The sequence below is a fragment of the Cricetulus griseus genome, chromosome 9 (genome assembly GCF_003668045.3).
Source record: "Cricetulus griseus strain 17A/GY chromosome 9, alternate assembly CriGri-PICRH-1.0, whole genome shotgun sequence".
Lineage (NCBI taxonomy): Eukaryota > Metazoa > Chordata > Mammalia > Rodentia > Cricetidae > Cricetulus > Cricetulus griseus.
This window is the reverse complement of record NC_048602.1, coordinates 3652739-3673758: the sequence shown is the minus strand read 5'-3', so window position 1 is coordinate 3673758 and position 21020 is coordinate 3652739. Positions and strand designations below refer to the sequence as shown.

Genomic DNA, 21020 nt, shown 5'->3' with positions numbered 1-21020 from the left:
GATGCTTGAGATTGAACCCAGGGCCTTGAGCATGTTTATCAAGTGCTAAGCACAGAGTTAGATCCCAGGCTGCCCTAGAAGCCGCCGCCTCCCCCTCCTCCTTCCCTTCTCCTGTCTTCCTACTCCGTACTGGGGATCAACCCCAGACCTGTGAGAGTCCTAGGAAAGCATGCTACCGCCAAATTACACTTCCATCCCTAGAAGGCTCCTAACATGATGTTTCTTTTTTTAAGATTCTTTTTTTTTTTATCATGTTTGATTATGTACTCGTAAGTGCAGGTGCCTGTGGAGGCTAAGGCGTTAGAACTCCTCAGAGCTAGAGTTACAGGAGGGTGTGAGTGGCCCACCATGGGCGTTAAGAACCAAATTGGGGTCCTCTAGAAGAGCACTACACACTGTCAACCAAATCTCTCCTGCCCAACACGAGCTTTCGTATAGTAAAATTCAATCTGTTCATGGAGTATGCTGGGAAGATTTCATTAGAACTCGGCCTGCGTGTGACACTATTGAGACTGGACTCGGGGAAATGGGGGACTGCTCCCTCCAAGAAGGCATGAGCTCGGTGTGTAGTCACTGCCCAGTAGGGTGGTCAGGGATGTCGGGTTTAAGGTGCTTTTTATTGACATCAAACCCAAACAGGTGGACGGGCAACAGGGGGCCTTCTGGGAGCTCTATACCTCTGGTCCTTGGAATCCCAATACTGACTGTCCTTCTAGACGTGGGCTTCAGGGTGACCTTCAAGATCAATCCTTCCAAAGAGCACCCCAATCGGGTGTAGTGGCATCTGCCTGTAACTCAGAACTCAGGAGACTGACGTAGGAGGATCACAAATTCTAGGCTCACACAGCAAAACAACATGCTTGATGCTGAAGTCAGCTACCACCATTCAATGTTCCTCTCAACTTACAGAGTCTTGATTTATTTGTTTGTTTGTTTGTTTGTTTTTATGTAGCCTCAGCTGTCCTGGAACTCACTCTGTAGACCAAGCCAGCCTCAAGCTCAGATCCACCTGCCTCTACCTCCTGAGTGCTGGGGTGTGTCACCGTCACCACGGCCAGCTGAGCCTTGAATTTTTTAATTAGCTCATTTTCACTAAAAGTCAATAATTGAACACTGTAACAAATTAAGGATTCTTTATGAAAAGGAGGCCTCCTCTCTACAGCAGACCCCTGATCTATGATCCGGAGGGAAACACGGCTGACAACTTTTATAAATCCTTTCAGAAACTGCGCGTGCTCATAGAACCTCTTGTCTGTATTATGTATATATGTGTGTATGTATATATAGTGTGTGTGTGTGTGCACACGCGCGAGCGCGCATGCGCGTGCGTGTGAGCGTGTGTGTATATGTGCATGTGCGTGTGTGAAGGTCAAAAGACAACTTACGGGAGTTGGTTCTCTTCCATACTGTGGAGGGAAATCTCTAGGATGGAACTCGGGTCCCCAGGCTGGGCGGCAGGTGCCTTTTCCCACTGAACTACCTCACCAGCCATTCTGTATGTATTTCTTGAAAACAAAGAAGAGCCAGGAATGGTGGCTCACATCTATGATTCCAGCACTTGGGAGGCTGAGGCAGGAGGAGCATGGGTTCAAGGCCAGCCTGGGCTACATCCTGAGTTCCAGTCTAACCTGGGTTGTAGAGTGGGATCCTGACTCAAAACACCAACCAACTAAACAAGCAAACAGAAACAAAACAAACAAAAACAGCAGCTCATTAAACCCACTCTTCTGCCCTTTTAGTTTCCTTTTTGCTTAATAATATCTTGGGGATTATTTCATGTACTAATTTATTTTTAATTTAAAAACCACACAGATAAATAAATGGCGCTGTGATAATTAACTGTTTATGAAAAAACATTAAAAAGGTTTTCTCCCTTATATCATGTACCAAAATGAATTTCAAGCAGTGGATTAAAGATCTCATGGTGACAAATGGAGATCTCGGAAAAAACGTGGGAACCTGTGGGTGCATACTCCTCCTGCTGCAGAACCTTGGTTGGGAGAAATGTCTTCCAGGCTGACAAATTAAAAGCTCCCCAAACCCAGAGGTGTGAGCGTGCGTGTCTCAGGGCTCTCTGTACTCTTGTTTTTTTCTCCCCTTAAAAAAAGGGTCTTAGGTATGGCAGAACCTCAGACAGAGCATCCACAGACAGGTGACTAGAAGCAAGATGCTCTGGAAATGTGCCAGGGGAGGGGTGTGCAGAGCAGGGCAGGGCAGGGCAGGGCAGGGCAGGGCAGGGCAGGGCAGGGCAGGGCAGGAAAGGGCAAGACGCCAAGCGGGAGTGGGATCAAGCAAAACTGTCACTGTCCCCATGAGACAAAGGAACTAGGCAGTCGTCCCACTGCACCCATCAAGCAAGCTTTCACCAAGAAACACCCAGGGGGACCTGAGCTCCTAGCCTTTGCCACTCTGTGTCCAGTGAGGAAGGCAACTTCCTTTCCAGAGTGGCCCTCCCAGGAACTGAAGATGAGCAAAGACTCCTACATGGCAAGGAGCAGGGAACCAGAGGGATTCTGGGAACAGAAGCCTCCGTGGCCACTGGTGGTGGCTTACTTCTCTAATGCCAGTACCTGGGAGTCAGAGGAAGGAGGAATTCGAGTTTGAGGCCACCATCCTTGGTTCTATAGTGAGATGCCATCTCGAAACACAGGGTGGGGGTGGAGGAAGTGTGAGCCCTTAAATAGGAACAATGTATCTATCTGTTCAGGTGAAGGTTTCTGTTTGTAGCTAAAGAGTAAGTTCTCCTTTGTCCTGTGTGGTTAAGCCCCTGCAAGTTCTATTTGTAATTAAGACTAAGTTCTTTCTTAGATCTGATGTAAACTGCAAAACATGTTTTTCAACCTACACTAAACTTGGAACCCCAATCACAAGGGTATATCTTTACCCTTGTTCTTCCCTTTCCATTGAATTTTTGCAAAAATGTGTAACAGCTAATTTTCTCACCTCTGTAAACTATCTCTCCTATAAAAGGGGCTGCTCTCTAAAATCCCGACTTAGGAGAAGCAGCCCGACTGACCTGCCCCTGTGCAATACCCTCCCCCCCCCCCCCCTGCAGCTTGCTTTAATCAGACAGTCCGTGGGCTTGGTTTTTCTCCTTGCAATTTTCAGGCTTAACACAAGGAGTCACCCAATAGAGGTCACTGCAGATGGACGTCTTCACCAAGGTCACAACTAAGGAGGGCTTGGTCACAACTAAGAAGGGCTTAGCGGTGATCTTGAGAATGTAGCACTTCTGAGGTTACAGGAAAAATCCTGAGCTGGCCAGCCCCTCACACCTGCAACCTGCCAGTTCACCCCAGCGCCCAAAGGCGGCTGAGGCTTTAGCTCCCCTCATCCCGGCTGAACCTGAGCAGGTTTGCACTGAGGGCTCTCAGGTGAGAGCCTCATGAGGAAGTGACTAGGAAAAGAGTGGGCCCAAGAGAGATCCCCCACCATGAGCTTTATTTCAGCCAGTCCCGGGGGGGGGGGAGGGTGGTAACTGGATTCGGGGATCTCCAGAGCTGGAATTCCCCTTTTGGAGTCCCTCCAAACTGAAACAAGAGGCGGGCCTTTTGTATTCTCACATCGGGCAATCTTTGGAAAATAGAATCACTCTCAAAGAGGTTGTAAGAGAAGCCCAGCTTCCCTGTCTGGTGAGGTCATTCCCGGTAAAGCATGCAAGGGGATTCCTAGCAATCCCAAGGGTGAGACTGCAGGTAAGGACCACCGCCTGCCTGGGGCTGGTCTGCCCAGAGCATCGCTATAGAGTGTGGAGCTGGGCGGTCCGTGGGATTGAGCAAGATGGGTTTCTTCAACAGAACTCCATGGCAAAGGAAGGCCCTGGATCACATGTCTTTCTACAGAAGGGACCCACTTGGGGCAGAAGGGCCTGGCTGAGAATGAAATGTGAGCCTTCTTCCAGCTCCTGTGTCAGAACAGCAGAGAAAGGAGCCCAGGAATATGGTGAGGGACCACGGAGGTTCATGTCTGGAATTCTGCCTTAACCCTGCCCCATCTGTCATCTTAACAGCTATTGCTTTTAAATAACTTTATAGGTAGCCAGGCCTGGTGGCACATGCCTGTAATCCTGGATACTTGGGAGGCTGAGGGAGAAGGATTGCAAGTTCAAGGTCAGCCTGACCTAAGAAGATTGAGCCTTGGATGAAAAAGAGGGGGCTGGAGATATAGCTCAGTGGTAGAGTGCTTGCTTGCCTTATGATGGGTAAAGTCCTTATTACAGCAAGGGTCCATGGTAGATAAGTGGAGGTACAGTATCCCACACATGTTACAAATGGGAAGCTAAGGCTATAGCCAAGGAGTGTCCTGGGACCCCCCAGGGAGATAAGAGGGAAAGCTAGCACCTCTATACACCAAGGACAGTTCAGAGTCTGCTAGGAATGAACCAGTCAAGGAGGAGACAGAACAATGAAAGCAACCTGTGTGTGGCCATCCCCCCAACCCTACCCAGTGCTGGACCCGAGCCGGGATCTCAGGAGGACTTGGCTTTGGATCTGGTTGCCAGGATACAGCACGGCCATGCCTGAGCATCCCTGGAAAGTCGGCTTTCCTGTAACACCCCCAACCGGAATTGGAATGGAAAGGCCGAGCCTCATTATGGGCTGAGCTGATGGTTCTTAACAAATTGTCTTCAGCAAGCTTGACAGACAGGGACGTGAGGGCAGCTGAGACACACGAGATCAGCAAGGTTTAGCTACCTGAGGTTCGGGGAGAGAGGCCTTGCATCTATCACCATCAGGGCAGCTGCCACCCTGCAAGACAAGTCCTTATTGCTTTCCAGAACCATCCAAGAATGCCACACCTTGGGTCCTGACCATGCACCCCTCTCCCTAGTAAACCCCCTGGCTCCTGTGGAACCAAGGAGTGGGAGCTGAATTATGGATTATGTCCCAAACCAGGAAGGACAGCCTACAACTCAGGACAAAGCTGTTTACACGGTATCGATCGGACCTGGCAGTGACTTAGAGGCCAAAGAGAGCCAGAAGTACTGGCAGGAGGTGAGGGTTTCCTGACTGGCAGGAGGTGAATGAATTCAATAAACACAGAACATTTCCTTAGGAGAGTGTGACTCCCCCATTGCTCCACCCTGCTCAGAAAGCCACAGATGGTACACTTGGAGCTCAAGCCCAGCCGCCAAGGACAGCAGGGTTCCGCTAAGGACTTGGGAGAAAACTCATTGCTTTCATCTTAGGGGAGGGCCAGTTGGCCAGCATGGGTGCATCCAGGGTTCTGTCCTGCTGGATGGTGCGAGGATCAGGGAATATGATGCCAGCCATGCGCCCCTGGATCCTAATGCTGGATGCAAACCTACTGTGCGCCAGGGCATTCAAGGTAAAGATGCAATTGGTGCTTAGCATATCCACTCTCAGTGCCTTCCCCGCCCATGGCCGGTAGCAAGGTTTCTAGAAAGAAGTCCTGTCAAGCCGGCTGTTGGGAGCGGGGATTAGGGTTCCTCCTAATAGTTCCATGACCTTAAGGGGTTTATGGAGAACCCTGCACAGGTGGAGAAGGTTGTGTCTGCCTAGGCAACAGGGTAGGGCAGGCTCTGGAAAAGCCTGAGCTGAGGCCTTCGGAGGCCGCTCAATATAATAAAGTGTGTGGAAGTAGGCTAGACACAGAAGGCCCGGACAGTCTCTCCAGGCCTAGTGAAGGAGTCCTTACCATGCAGGATGCTTTTGTTTTTGCCCTTCTAAGTTGCCCTCCAAAGTTCAGAAGTGCTGTGGTGTGAGGGTGCAGTGTCCCCCTACATGAATGTGGACATCTGGTCCTCAGGTAGAGAACGTCTTTTTTCAAAAAGTCTATCTATCTATCTATCTATCTATCTATCTATCTATCTATCTGTATGTGTGAGCACCTGCATGAGTTCCAGTGCACCACGCGAGTGCAGGAGCCTGAGGGGACCAGAAGAGGGCGCTGGAGCTCCTAGAACTGTAGCTACTCCGGGCAGGTGTGAGTCACCATGTGGGTGCTGGGAACTGAGCCAAGGACCTCTCTGCAAGAGCAGCAAGCACTGTAACCACTGAGCCATCTCTCCAGTCCCCACTGTGTAGTCTTTTGAGATATGGGATCTAGCTGGGAGACAGAGGACCATGGGGTGGGAGGCACCCAGCCTGGACCAAGGTTCCTACTTCTTGGTTGGCCGTGGAAATGTGAGTAAAGCTGTCACAGTTGGGAACCCCTGTGGCCACCATGGCCAAAAGTCACTCCTGCTACTATGAACATTACCATGAAAGTGTCCCCTACATTGCTTCTGTCAGTATTTTCCAGAGATGAGAAAATTAACTGACACAACAGGAGGGCCGTGGGTGAAACACGGGCCGGGGTGCTGGGATCGCTTGGGGTCTTTTGCTCCACCCATGATATTTTCCCCGTCACCAGCATGGGTCTGCCTTGTTGCCGAGGCTGGACATCTCCCAAGCACCGGCCACTGACTCCTCTTTGCAGTGCCCAAGAGCACCAGCAAGTGGCTTGCGCAAATAGGAGTTATCTGAACACACAGCCCAAAGGTGAGGGGCTGCAAGCATCTTAGTTCCTTTCTGGGAAAGCCACCCGAGAGCCTCATGTCCAGGAGCAGCCAGAGCAAAGGCTCCATCTTTGTGTCAGTCTGCTGGATATCAGGGTGTCACCTCCCCCAGAACATCTGTGTGGACGGCGGCACCCAGCAAAGTGGGATTTGACCTCAGTTGCCCAACCAGGCTGGAAAAATACAGAAGTGGCTCTCCCCTTCTTTGCTTAGGACAAGGCAGCCGTGACAAGATTGGTTTCCCTAAACTAGACTCCTTGGACCAGCATGACAAAGGAGCTTGGAGTGTGAATCCAAAGTGCCTCCCCCCCCCCCGTGCCTCCAGGCTCATGTTTCATTGCTTGCACCTGCAGAAGGTGTGGCCTTACTGCTGGAAGCCCTTCACTACGAGTTCAGGCTCGCTCTGCTTTCCGGTCATTCCTGACCTGAGGAACCTAAGCTACGTGCTCTGCAGGAGCAGTGGACCCTGCCATGTCTCCCACAGCACGATGGACCAGAACCACGAGCCAATCTTTCTTCCCTCTAACATTGTGGTCACAGCAGCTTTAAGTACCTACTACGAGAACTGACCTCGGGCTGCAGATAGATCCTGATGGAGTGAACGGTGCTTCTCATTTAAAAACATTTGGGCTCCCGCCGAGATCTTTCCCAGAGAGACAGGGTTGCTAAGCTCAGGGTGGCTCACCAAGGTTTCACGCCCGTCCTACTGAAATGTGTGGTACCCGGCATACCTGAGCAGACAGAGGGAGGCATTGGCAGCTGTGGGAAGGGCTTTATGGTCACCAAAGCGCAGACTGCTGGCTGGTGGCTGCCACGAGCTGTCTCTGTGGCTCTCGTGGTCATCGGTGTGCAGAGAATAACGAGTAGCGGAATGAAAAGTTGTGACTTAATCGTCACTTTTTCCGAGAGGCGGAGCCTGGCAGAGAAAAGACAGCCATCACAAGGGCTGTCATGCAATGTTCTCAGAGCCAACTGGGTTTTTTGTTTGTTTTTGTTTCTGCCAGCTGCAGTTACATGGGAAAAGAGGGGTTTTTTTTTGTTTTTTCGAGACAGGGTTTCTCTGTGTAGCTTTGGAGTCTGCCAGGCACTCACTCTGGAGACCAGGCTGGTCTTGAACTCACAGAGATCCGCCTGCCTCTGCTTCCCGAGTGCTGGCATTAAAGGCACGTGCCACCAATGCCCGGGGTGGGAGGGAGACTTTTTATCACACAATATTTGATCGTATTCATTCCCCTCCCCCAGTTTCTCCCTCACCTCCCAACTCCATGTCCTTTTCTTTCTCTAAAAAAGAAAAAAAAAGCAGGACCAAACAAAACAACAAACAAAAACCCCAATAAGACAAAAGAAAATACCAAAACAAACCAAAAGTGCATGCGCAAAAAACATGTGTTGTGTTTGAACTGGACACAGGCCTGCCGGAAGTGTGGTTGACACACGTGGTAACACTCCATTGAAGACAAATCTGACACCCCCCCCCTTGCAGGTGTCAATTGCAAATATCTTCTTGACTAGGAGCGGGACTTTGAGTCTACCTTCCCTTTCTCAGTGCCGGTTTTATCCGGTTTGAACATGCTCAGTCCTTGTGCATGCTGCCACAGTCTCTGCGAGTTCAGATGGGTGTCAGTCCTGTTGTGTCTGGAGGATGTCGTTCTCCTTGGAGTCGCCCATTCCTCTGTCTGCTACAGTCTTCACATACATCCCCGGGGGCTTTGACGAAGACATCAAAGTCTCTCACTCTCTGCACATTGTCCGGCTGTGGGTCTCTGTGTTAATCTCCGTCTGAGTGATGCATGGATCTGAGTTGCCGCTTCGTGCCTTGTTTTCTGTTTTTGAAAAAGGGGTCTCCCTGTGTAGGTCTGGCTGGCCTGGAACTCACTGGATAGTCCAGTCTGGCTTCGAACTCTGCATGCCTCAGCCTTCTTCGTGCTGGGGCTACAGAGTGCACCACTCGTCCAACAAGATTCTTCCTTGCTGACCCTTGGGATGTATGTAAGCCATCCATGTGTGAGCTGTGTACTCCAGGGGCATCTCCCACCACCCGGGAGAAGGAATCAGTGGACCCAGGCATCAGGTGGGAGCCTCGGTCAGATGCGGAGGAGGGGGTGCCCAGCAAACAACAGCTCCCTGCAGAGGGCAATAGCTCTCTCCTTTCCTAGTTGATTTGGAGAGGCTGGGCAAGGTAAATCACAGAGGTGTGAGACAGCGAAGCCAGGGGCCTGGCCAGAAGGGCCATGAGAGGATAATTCATCCCCCTCTGCCGGGCTCAGATCTGCAGGACTCTCAGGTGAGTTATTAGACTTCCGGATGCATGTGAAATAGTGTCTAGATTGTGTGGGCCACCTGGGGCGTAGCTGTGAGGTTTGATAGTGCTTGACTTTTAATATTGTTATCAAAGCTGTGCATACACATAGCTCTAAAAGCGAAAGACCCATCATAGTCCTGCCTCTGTAGGCCACAGTCTTCCTTCCAGACAACTCTCTTTTGGACTCCTGTTGGTGCTGGACAGAGACTCCCAAAGTTTTTATCTTTCTGGTCCCCTGGGGGTCTGAACCAGAAACTAGTTCCTTGGCTTTCCTTTTATACCAGAAGAACCAGCTAAGATTCTAGCCCAGAGCGTGCGTGTGTGTGTGTGTGTGTGTGTGTGTGTGTGTGTGTGTGTGTGTGTGTCTGTGTCTGTGTCTGTGTCTGTGTTGTGTGTGTGTGTATCTGTGTTTTGTGTGTGTGTATGTGTGTGTGTATCTGTGTTATGTGTGTGTAGCTGTGTTGTGTGTGTGTATCTGTGTTATGTGTGTGTATCTGTGGTGTGTGTGTGTGTATCTGTGTTGTGTATGTGTATCTGTGTTGTGTGTGTGTATCTGTGTTGTGTGTGTGTGTGTATCTCTGTGTGTGTGTGTGTATCTGTGTGTGTGTGTGTATCTGTGTTGTGTGTGTGTGTATCTGTTTTGTGGTGTGTGTGTGTGTGTGTGTGTGTGTGAGCTCCTTGAGGGTGTGTGTGGTGTGTATAGTACATTAGTGTGGTGCATCATGAGTGCATACAGGGTTGATGTGGACATATATGTATATATTGTGTGCAGTGTGTGTATGGTGCATGTATAGTGTAGTGAGTGTTTTCAGTACTGTGTATGTCTTTGAGTGTGGTGTATATTCATGTGTGTGAATGGTGTGATGTATGTGTGTGGACATGGCATGTGTTTGGGTGTTCTAAGCACACGTGTAGAGATAGACATGCGTGTATGGCTGTTGTGTGTGTGTTTGAGAGTAGTGGGTGTGGATGGATGGATGTGTGTGCGGATGTGTTGTATGTGTGTACATGTGGGGTGTACAAGTATGGTATGTGTTGTGGGTTTGATGTGCGTGTGTATGTGTGTGTATGGGTATGAGTGTGATGTGTTTGTATGGATGTATTGTGTGTGGACATGTCTGGTATGTATATGTGAATATGATATGTACGTACATGCCGGGAAAAGGCTTGTATATGTATGTATATATGTATGTATATATGTGTGTATATGCATTGATGTGACATATGGGTGTGGCATGTATGGATCGTATGTATTGTGTTTGTTCACATATAGTATGGATATGGGTTGCTGTGTTTGTTTATGAGTATAGTGCAGTATACGTGTGCGTTCAGTGTGTGTATATATGGTGTCTTGTTAGGGTTGCTACTACCGTGATAAAACACCATGACTAAAAGCAACTTGGGGAGGAAAAAGTTTATTTCACTCACAGCTCCGTATAGAGTTCATCACCAAAAGCATGAGGGCAGGAACTCAGAGAGTGTGGAAACCTGGAGGCAGGAGCTGACGCAGAGGCCACAGAGGAGAGCTGCTTGCTGGCCTTGCTCAAACTGCTTTCTTATAGCACCCAGGACCACCAGCCCAGGGTGGCACAACCGCCATAGGCTGGGCCCTCCCCTATCAGTCACTAATTAGGAAAATACCCCACAGGTTTGCCAACAGCCTGATCTCATGGAGGCATCTTCTCTGTTGAGGTTCCCTCCGCTCACCTGACTGTAGTTTGTTTCATGCTGAGATGCTCTAGCCAGAATAGTGTGTGGATATACACGCTGGCATGGCATGTGGATTTTTGTGGGTGGTTATGAGGCTGTGGGATGCAGGGCATCCCGTCTCTGGCCGGTGGAAGTCTCGCCCTCCTCACTGTCCACAGGCCTCTGCACTGTCTGATACCTGGAAGTTAGCTCAATCCCTTGGTTCAATTCCTCAACAAAATGAATCTCCAGTCCCTGTTTCCTGGCTGTGACGCCAGGGGTGACAGCTTCCTTAGCACTCTAGCTGCAACTTTAGTTTTTTAAATTTTGGTTAAATGCATGAAACATAAATTTCACCTTTCTTTTTTTCTTCCTTCCTTCCTTTCTTTCTCTCTCTCTCTCTCTCTCTCTCTCTCTCTCTCTCTCTTTCTTTCTTTCTTTCTTTCTTTCTTCCTTGTTTTATTTTTCCAGATAAGATTTCTCTGTGTAGCCCTGGTATTTAAAGAGGGTGTCCAGGCATCAGACGTATAAAGTGAGGACATGACAGTTCCACAGTATGGTTGAGGAGAAGGTTTTTGTTGTGAGGGAATGTACAGCCAGAGGCATCTGGAAGAGTCCAGAGCAGGTAGAGAAAGCAGTAGACTAAACATGGCAGTAGATAGAACCAGGTCATGAGAGGGGCGGGGCAGGGCGGGGCGGGGGCAGAGGAGAGTGAGAGAGGAGCCTAGAGCATGCCTGACGGGGTTATGTAGGAATGAGAAGCTGGGGGTGGGGGGGGACGCCCAAGACCTGGAGAAGTTTAGGGTAGGGGAGGGGTAAGAAGAGTGAAAAGAATGGGGACACCAGCACGGACTCTATAAGGGGTTTGTGCGAAGCAGAGGGAGCCTGGAGGCCCCATGGGCTTTAGTGTGCTAACAGACACCACACTCAGCCATTTGTCCTCACTTTCTGTTAGACCTGACACCTGGCTGTCCTGGAACTCTGTAGACCAGGCTGGCCTCGAACTCACAGAGATCCGCCTGCCTCTGCCTCCCGAGTGCTGGGATTAAAGGCCTGTGCCACCAATGGCTGGCCTTAGATATTTTAGATATATACCCAAGGACAGAATTGTTGGTCAATATATGGTAACTCTGTGTTCAACTTAAAAGCCTTTTTTCATTTTATGTGTTTAAATGTTTATCCTGCATGTATGTCTGTGTACCACGTGTGTGCAGTGCCTGTGAATGCCGGGAGAGGTATCCGAACCCATGGGACGGGAGTTACAGATGGTTGTGAGCTGCTGTGTGGTTGCTGGGAATCGAACTCGGGTCCTCTGTAAGAGCAGCCAGTGCTATTAACCCTGAAGCATCTCTATAGCCTCTCAACTTTCTTTTGAGAAAGAGAAAATTTTCTGATTTTATTTTAACTTGAAGGAAAAAAAAACCCAAATAGTTAAAAATAAAAATAAAGATGGTGATGGTGATGGGTGCCTGTGACCTCAGGTCTGGAGAGGCCCAAGCTGGAGTAATCGATTATAGGTTCAAGGCCAGCCTAAGTTACATAGTGATTCTATTCAGAAGGCGGTGGAGGTTGCCATGAGATGGCTCATCAGGTAAGGGTGCTTACTGCCTGACCACGCAAACCTGACCATTTCAAGTCACTCCTCAGAACCCCAGTAAAGGCAGAAGACAGAAGTGATTGCACAAAATTGTCCTCTGACCTCCACATGCATCCCACCCCCCACTAATAATAATATTTATACAATTATTTATTACAATTGTCACATTATAAATATTTGTTACAGTTATTTATATAAATAATGGTGTAACTACATATCTAAATAATAATAGTGTAACAATAACTATTTTAAAGGAGTATGCATTAGCAGGGTTGGTGGCGTCACTAAGGAAACACAGTTTTACAGTGTCACCTAGGACACTTTGAAGCCAGTCATAAGTATTCCAAACACAGCTGCTTCAAAACACAGTTATGAAAGACGCATGAATGCAAAACGGAATCTCTTTTTTTTAAATTCATATTTTTAAAATTTAAATTGGAAACAATCTTATTTTATAAATCAGTCCCCGTTCCATCTCCCTCCCATCCTCCCGTGCCCCCCGCCAAGCCCCCCATCCCATCCCTCTTCTGGTCCATAGAAAGGGCGAGGCCTTCCATGGGGATCATCAAAGTCTGTCACATCCTTTGGGGCAGGGCCTAGGCCCTCCCCCGTGTGTCTAGACTGAAAGTGGAGTCTCTTGCACCAACCTAACCCTGGGTTAGCTTTTTGAGGATGCTCCAGGCCGGTTTCCTCCTGGGGTTCACACTATTGTCCTACTTTGTATCCCTACTAGGGATACACACAAGGCTTTGATTTACTGACATCTCCACCAACAGTTGTTATTCACGGCATGAGAAATATAACCAATATAATCAGTGTCTGGGTCGCATATCACACCTGAATCCTGCAAGGGTTCGACTACATGGCAGAGTCCTACACAATTGCCTCGGACAGCTGTTGCCAGCTCAACAGATGTTTGGGTGGAGAGAGACTCCTGTGGCTGCCGCCATTGCCATTATCTATGACATCACTCATTTTTCCTGTCTGTCACCTTTTGTGACGTCACTCCCTTTCTCTGTCTGTGATCCTCCCTGTCCCAGCTTGCAGAACCTACCTAGGCCTCCATCACTGCCTCGGAATCTGAGATCAATATATTCATGCCTCTGGTTGGCCTCTGAGTCACCTCAAGTGTCACCTTCTCCGAGCTCCTCAGTCAGACTGCACTTCCCGCTCTTCGTCCTCCTTCCAAAATCCACGGGAGTCTCCCATTGCTGTAACCAACTCAGCTGGTCCTGTCCTGTTAGTTCATACCTTCCTAAATGGCTTCGCTTTCACAGTGACTAGGTTGGGCAGAGGGGCTATCTGAGATCTAGCCACTTGTCTTTAGCAGGAACAGCAGTTTTTCGTTTTTTGTTTTGTTTTGCTTTTTGTTATTTGTTTTTTTTTTTTTTTTTGACAGTCTCGTGTGTGGCAGCTGTTACCTCGGACTGACATTTTGTCCTTGTGTACACTGACTCTGGCAGTCAGAAGGGTGCATTTTTTTCCACCATCGTGGCCAAGTCATTGCAAGAGGGTTATCTATGGGAAGCTGTATCAAGTTGGGGGTACTTGGGCTCCAAGGCGTATTACAGGAGGAAACGCTGGTTCTCAACACAGAATTCTGCAGCAGTCTGCTTCTGGGTTCTTTTCTCCAAGAAAAGATCTTGAACCAAGTGTGTGACTGTCATGTCCCATGGATGTAGGGGGCGGGGCGGGGTGGGGCATAGGGGAGCCTGAGCCTTCTGAGTCTAGGAGTGTCTGAGTCCCTCCTCCATCTCATTGCAAATGGGTGCCAATCACTCTCACAGACCCAGGGAAGGCATCTCCTTCTGTCCTGTAGTGTTTTAATATTGTGCTTCTGCTCAGCTTATGATCTCAGCTGCTGTCAAAGGACCTACAGCAAAATCCGCTTTTATTGAGGCAGAAAAGGTCAGCTTTCTTGGACGTCTCCATGGTGAGGATAATAAATGCAACACATTCGTACCCTGACGACATTTAGGCCCTTCAGCTGCGATGACCCTTGGGAAACGGCACTGGAGATTCTAATTACATTTCTGCAGGAGAGACTGGCTAGTGGGCTATTTCCTTCCTGTGTCAGGGAGTTCACCCCCACTATGTGGCATCTGTTTTAGCCTGAATGAGCTCTCAATGTACCATCTGGCTCAGGGGAGTGTGGCATCCATTTGGTCTGAAATGTGCCCCCAAAGCAGTGTGGCTTCTGCTATTGGAGACCTGTCCCGTCCTTAATCTGGATTTGCAGGAGAGGCCTCTCTTTTCTGTCCCATCTCACCTGCAGCAGAGCGACCCCCTGTCTGACACACTACCTGCGGCAAATAAATAGACTTGGATTTCCTAATGACAGGCCTGGAACGAATTTCTGCAGTGAGCAGAGATCAAGAAAGAGAGGAGGTTGCTGAAAGGGAAAGGAGAGGCCATGCCAAGACAAACAGGCCCACAGAGATGCAGGAAGGAACCCAAAGCCAGACTGCATTAACACCTTCGCAGCTACTCTTTGTCGTTAGACTGAGAGGTTTGACTTTTTCATCGGCCAACTCTCAATATTCGTGGGTTGTCTTAGCCGAGACCTGGTGGTTGTTTCCTCCTCCTCTTCCTCCCACGGACAGTGTCTTTCAGGATCTTTATGCAGGCCACACTGGCCACAAATTTGCTCTCCTCCCACCCCAGCTTCCTAGTGCTGGGATTACAAGCATAACCCACAGTGCCCTGAAGTCTTGGTAATTTACAAAGAATAGAAGCCAGTTTGGCTTATGGTTCTGGAGCTGCAGACGGTCCAAGACCCCTGTGTTGGCACGTGCTTGTCCTAGTCAGAGTCTGTATCTTAACATTGCATTGGCTATCACATGGTAAGATAGAGGTCTCAAGGTAGCTCTGATCTCCTGTGTGTGTGTGTGTGTGTGTGTGTGTGCGTGCGTGTGTATAAGCATGAGCACATGTATGGGCTTATATGTGGAGGAGAGAGATCAAGGTCAGGTGTCTTCCTCTTGACAGAGTCTATCCCCGAAGCAGGAGCTTGCCAATTCAGCAGGACTGGCTAGCCAGCCAGCTTGAGATATCCTTTGCATCCACCCACCCCCAACTGCAGGTTCATACCACCACCCCGGACCTTTTACACGGATGCTGGGGATTCGAACTCAGGTCCTCATTATTTTCTTTTTTAAGATTTTATTTATTTATTTATTATGTATACAACATTCTGTTTCCATGTATATCTGCACACCAGAAGAGGGCACCAGATCTCATTCAAGGTGGTTGTGGCCACCATGTGGGTGCTGGGAATTGAACTCAGGACCTCTGGGAGAGCAGTCGGCGCTCTTAACCTCTGAGCCATCTCTCCAGCCCCAGGTGCTCACTCTTGTGCAGCAAACACATTACCAACTGAGCCATCCTTCCTGCCCCTTGTCCACTTTTACAAAGCCACTAATACCATGATGTGAGCCCCACCCTCGTGACCTCTTCTAATTATCTCCCCAATGGCTCCTCTTCTAAACAACTTTAGCTTGATATTTGGGGTTAAGTTTCTAACACATGAATCTGGGACACAGTCAAACCCTAGAAATGTTTGCGCTGTGGCAGCCTACAGATGCCGATCTATCTTCAATTCAGTGAGGTTTTCTTCTCTAATTTATTTATTTATTTTGGCTTTTCAAGAGATGGTTTCTCTGTTTAACTTTGGAGCCTGTCCTGGCACTCACTCTGTAAACCAGGCTGGCCTCAAACTCACAGAGATCCGCCTGCCTCTACCTCCCCAGTGCTGGGATTAAAGGTGTGAACCGCCACCACCTCCTGGCCACTTCGCTTTATTTTTGATGTTTACCTTTCTGTTACGTTATTTTTTATGAAAACTCTCTAACTTGCTTGGGTTTCCAGTGTTTTTTCCTTGTCTTCTCTTTACTTTTCACGTTTCTCATCGTTTTGGAGATTCTGAAATTTCGGTGTCCACAGGGCTTCTCTGTATACTCAAAATCAGTGGTACCCTTTAAATTATGCTGTTTGGGATCAAGTATAACTCAGATGTGCAGCACTTGCCTAGAATTCCCCAGGATGGGTAGGGTGGAGGGAGGTGTGTCTCAATGTTACAGCCCCTGCCTAGAATCCCCCAGTGAGGGGCTGGGGGCGTGGCTCAGTGGTGGAGCCCCTGCCTAGAATCCCCCAGTGAGGGGCTGGGGGCGTGGCTCAGTGGTAGAGCCCCTGCCTAGAATCCCCCAGTGAGGGGCTGGGGGCGTGGCTCAGTGGTAGAGCCCCTGCCTAGAATCCCCCAGTGAGGGGCTGGGGGCGTGGCTCAGTGGTAGAGCCCCTGCCTAGAATCCCCCAGTGAGGGGCTGGGGGCGTGGCTCAGTGGTAGAGCCCCTGCCTAGAATCCCCCAGTGAGGGGCTGGGGGCGTGGCTCAGTGGTGGAGCCCCTGCCTAGAATCCCCCAGTGAGGGGCTGGGGGCGTGGCTCAGTGGTAGAGCCCCTGCCTAGAATCCCCCAGTGAGGGGCTGGGGTGTGGCTCAGTGGTAGAGCCCCTGCCTAGAATCCCCCAGTGAGGGGCTGGGGGCGTGGCTCAGTGGTAGAGCCCCTGCCTAGAATCCCCCAGTGAGGGGCTGGGGGCGTGGCTCAGTGGTAGAGCCCCTGCCTAGAATCCCCCAGTGAGGGGCTGGGGGTGTGGCTCAGTGGTAGAGCCCCTGCCTAGAATCCCCCAGTGAGGGGCTGGGGGTGTGGCTCAGTGGTAGAGCCCCTGCCTAGAATCCCCCAGTGAGGGGCTGGGGGTGTGGCTCAGTGGTAGAGCCCCTGCCTAGAATCCCCCAGTGAGGGGCTGGGGGTGTGGCTCAGTGGTAGAGCACTGGTCTGGTGCATTGAAGGCCGTGAGTTTGAAACAATAAAAATAAAAGGAAACAACAGAATTCTGCTATTTTTCTTCTGATTCATTTTGGTCACAGCTTGTTTTCATCTTCGCTTCATCTTTTGGTTTTCAGAGTCAATTACTACCTACAACACAACAAAGAAAACCCTGCATCTTGCCCGGGTGGTGAAACACACCAGCAGTGTCAGCACACAGCAGTCTGAGGCAGGAGGATGATGAGTTCCAGGCCAGCCTTAACCACCTAGTGAGATGGTGTCTCAAAACGGCGATGACAAAGTCTGTCTCCTGGAGTAAATATTTTTGAAACTCTCTTCATCCTCCTCTCTTAATATTATTACAACACAGTTTTCTGCTCCATCTGCCTTCTCTCCAGGTGCTGGGTGGCTGAGTTCACGCTCACACTCAGGTTTCTGCCTACCAAAGTGGATGCTTGTCTATGGCACTTGTGAGGGAGGCGCACCCCTCTTTTTCAGGAAAGGACTCTGAGGGAAGGCTAAGCACAGCGTGGTGGTAAAAGGACAATCCAAGAAGAACCTGGCCAGAGTCAGCCCTCCCTCTTCCCCCCTCCCCACTCCCTACCCCTTTCTCTCTGTTCTGGGAATGGAACCTACAGCCTTGTGCAGACTAGGCAAGCACTCAACTGCTAAGTAGCACCTCAGTCTCTCACTGAGGGATTCTGGGCAGGGGCTCCACCAATCAATCACTGAGCCACGCCCCCCAGCCCCTCACTGGGGGGATTCTGGCCAGGGGCTCCACCAATCAATCACTGAGCCCCGCCCCCCAGCCCCCTCACTGGGGGGATTCTGGGCAGGGGCTCCACCAATCAATCACTGAGCCCCGCCCCCCAGCCCCCTCACTGGGGGGATTCTGGGCAGGGGCTCTACCAATCAATCACTGAGCCACGCCCCCCAGCCCCCTCACTGGGGGGATTCTGGGCAGGGGCTCTACCAATCAATCACTGAGCCCCGCCCCCCAGCCCCCTCACTGGGGGGATTCTGGGCAGGGGCTCTACCAATCAATCACTGAGCCCCGCCCCCCAGCCCCCTCACTGGGGGGATTCTGGGCAGGGGCTCTACCAATCAATCACTGAGCCACGCCCCCCAGCCCCCTCACTGGGGGGATTCTGGGCAGGGGCTCTACCAATCAATCACTGAGCCCCGCCCCCCAGCCCCCTCACTGGGGGGATTCTGGGCAGGGGCTCTACCAATCAATCACTGAGCCACGACCCCCAGCCCCCTCACTGGGGGGATTCTGGGCAGGGGCTCTACCAATCAATCACTGAGCCACGCCCCCCAGCCCCCTCACTGGGGGGATTCTGGGCAGGGGCTCTACCAATCAATCACTGAGCCCCGCCCCCCAGCCCCCTCACTGGGGGGATTCTGGGCAGGGGCTCTACCAATCAATCACTGAGCCCCGCCCCCCAGCCCCCTCACTGGGGGGATTCTGGGCAGGGGCTCTACCAATCAATCACTGAGCCACGCCCCCCAGCCCCCTCACTGGGGGGATTCTAGGCAGGGGCTCTACCAATCAATCACTGAGCCACGCCCCCCAGCCCCCTCACTGGGGGGATTCTAGGCAGGGGCTCTACCAATCAATCACTGAGCCACGCTCCCCAGCCCCCTCACTGGGGGATTCTAGGCAGGGGCTCTACCAATCAATCACTGAGCCACACCCCCAGCCCCTCACTGGGGGATTCTAGGCAGGTCCTCTAGCACTGAGCCACACCCCCAGCCCCTCACTGGGGAATTCTAGGCAGGGGCTCTACCACTGAGCCACGCCCCCAGTCCCCTCACTGGGGGATTCTAGGCAGGTCCTCTAGCACTGAGACACGCCCCTTTCTTTTTAGTGAGATTCAGGTCCTCACTAAGTTGCCTAGAAAAGACATGAACTCACTCTGTAACCCACACAGGGCTTGAACTTGTGATTCTCCTGCCTCAGCCTCACAAGAACCTGGGACTATAAACCTGACCCCATCAGACAGCACTCTAGACTACTCTTGTATGGAGATCAGCTCTCCAGGGTAGGAAGAGGTTCCTCACCCAGGAATTCCTCAACCCAAGGAAGTACCCTGGTCATGGAAACTTTCCACTCCCTCAGGTCTTCTTGGCTTAGCCAAGACTATTCCCTCAATCCCGGGGTTCCGCACCACACTGCCTCTCGGCAGAGAGGGATGCTGGGCAGCTTTAACTAACCGACCTCATTCGGGTGTCTGCTGCCTAGCACCTAGGGCAACCCTTGAAATCTATTGTGATAGTTTGAATATGACGTGTCCCCCAAAAGGCTCAAGTTTGGAGCTTGGTCCCCAGCTCACAGCACTATCTTGGGTGATTCTGGAAATGTTTCAAAATTGGGCCTAGCTGAAGGAAGCAGGGCTTAGTTGTATCTGGTCCTTTATCTCTGTCTGTCTTGCTCTCTTCCTGTTTGTCATGGGGTACAAGAAGTTTCTCTCATTGGGCGTCGGCTTTTGTTCCCAGCACTCAGGCACCAGAGATGGGTGGATATCTGTAAGAGTGAGTCCAGCCTCGTCTACCTAGAGAGTTCCAGGAGAGCCAAGGTTACATCTACCCTTACTAAAATGAAAACAAAACAGAAGATTCTCTGTAGCACAAATTCTAGTTGTTCTTAATAATAACCCAGAGACAGATACCGGGGCTAAAGCTGAAGATCAGAGAAGCAAAGCGGCCAGCCACTAGAGAGTTCTCACCTCTCCAATGCTCAGGCCGAAGGGGCGAGCCTGTCCTCAGACTGGATCTCCAGATCACACCTGTCTCAACCAGACCTCAGACTGCACTGAGCTCCTGCCGCCTACCGCCTTCCTCTCTAGTGCTGGCATTGAAGGTGTGGGATGCCAAGTGCTGGGCTCAAAGGTGTGAGCTCTGTTTCTCTTTTACCCTGCATCAGTTTCGTGTAGCCCAAGGTGGCCTTGAATAATAACAGAGATCCGTCTGCCTCTGTCTCCCAAGCGCTGGGATTAAAGGTGTGCGCCACCACTGCCTGGCCCTGTGTGGCTGACTAGTGTGGCTAGCTCTGCACTCTGATCTTCAGGCAAGCTTTATTTGTTAGATCACAAACAAAACATCTCTCTGTCATACTCCCATCCCCACAACGTTCTATCTAAATGCCTGATGGTTAGCGACCGCAGACGGTAGCCTCTAGGAGCCAAAATACATCCCCCCCACTCCCCCCCCCCCCCCGCCCTCCAGTTTCTCCTCTTTTAAGTTGTTTGTGTCAGGTATTTTTGGTCACATTTGCTCAAAAGTAAAGTGACTGCAGACTGGAGTTGGGGCTGGGACTTCAGTTAAGCTTCTAACTTTGTTTTCCGCCCAATTATTCTCGTTTTTTAGAGAGGAGAGCCGAGGCCTTCTCCTGACAACGCCATCTTCTTTTACACACCTCACGCCTGGTAATTGACGCACTATGTCAGTCACGGCTAAGAAACCTAGTGAGTCATTTTTTTCCCACCGAGACTTCAAGAAGGGACAAAAATATTTTGTGTGTGTGACAAAAGGCTGATGACATGTTTGGGGAGAAGGAAAGCTTGGGTTTGATCTAAGATGGGGAAAATAATAGGACACACTTCAGGTTCTCTGGCCGGAAGTCATTAAGAGAGCCTATGGCAGCCAAGCCCTTAGCTCTGTGCCCTGCACGGGGAACCGGGGAGCGGGGAAGGGAGGAGCTGGGGAGGGGTGAGGGGAGAGCAATTCTTAGGCGTGTTATTTATTCTATAAAAACCATCGCTTTTATTCCGGTTACAACTCACTCTCTCGGGTTAAATTGCTATGCTATGGTCAAATCGCATTCTGTGTTTACAGCGACTCACACAGCAAATCTCCAAAATACAAAAGGGCCCTAAGGTTGGGATAATCCTCTTGCCTCACATCCAAAGCCCAAAGAACTTTGACTAAAGGACCATTGGTGGGTGAGCATGCCACTGCTGAGGGAAGGGGGACTGCGAAGCCATTTTGGCTTTGTCCCATTGCATGCATCTTGTCCGGGATGCTTTTAAAAATAACAAAGAAAACATACCTGTTTGGTAATGTGTTGTTTTTCTGTGTAGCTTTGGAGCCTA

General features: G+C 50.4%; 1 long non-coding RNA gene across 1 annotated transcript; it reads left to right on the top strand.

Moving 5' to 3' along the window:
* Window positions 1-3601: 3601 nt before the first annotated feature.
* On the top strand, window positions 3602-17228 carry LOC118239315. The gene is made up of 3 exons (XR_004771187.1): window positions 3602-3695; window positions 3798-3942; window positions 17064-17228. It is a non-coding gene; the product is annotated as an uncharacterized LOC118239315 (long non-coding RNA).
* Window positions 17229-21020: the final 3792 nt, after the last annotated feature.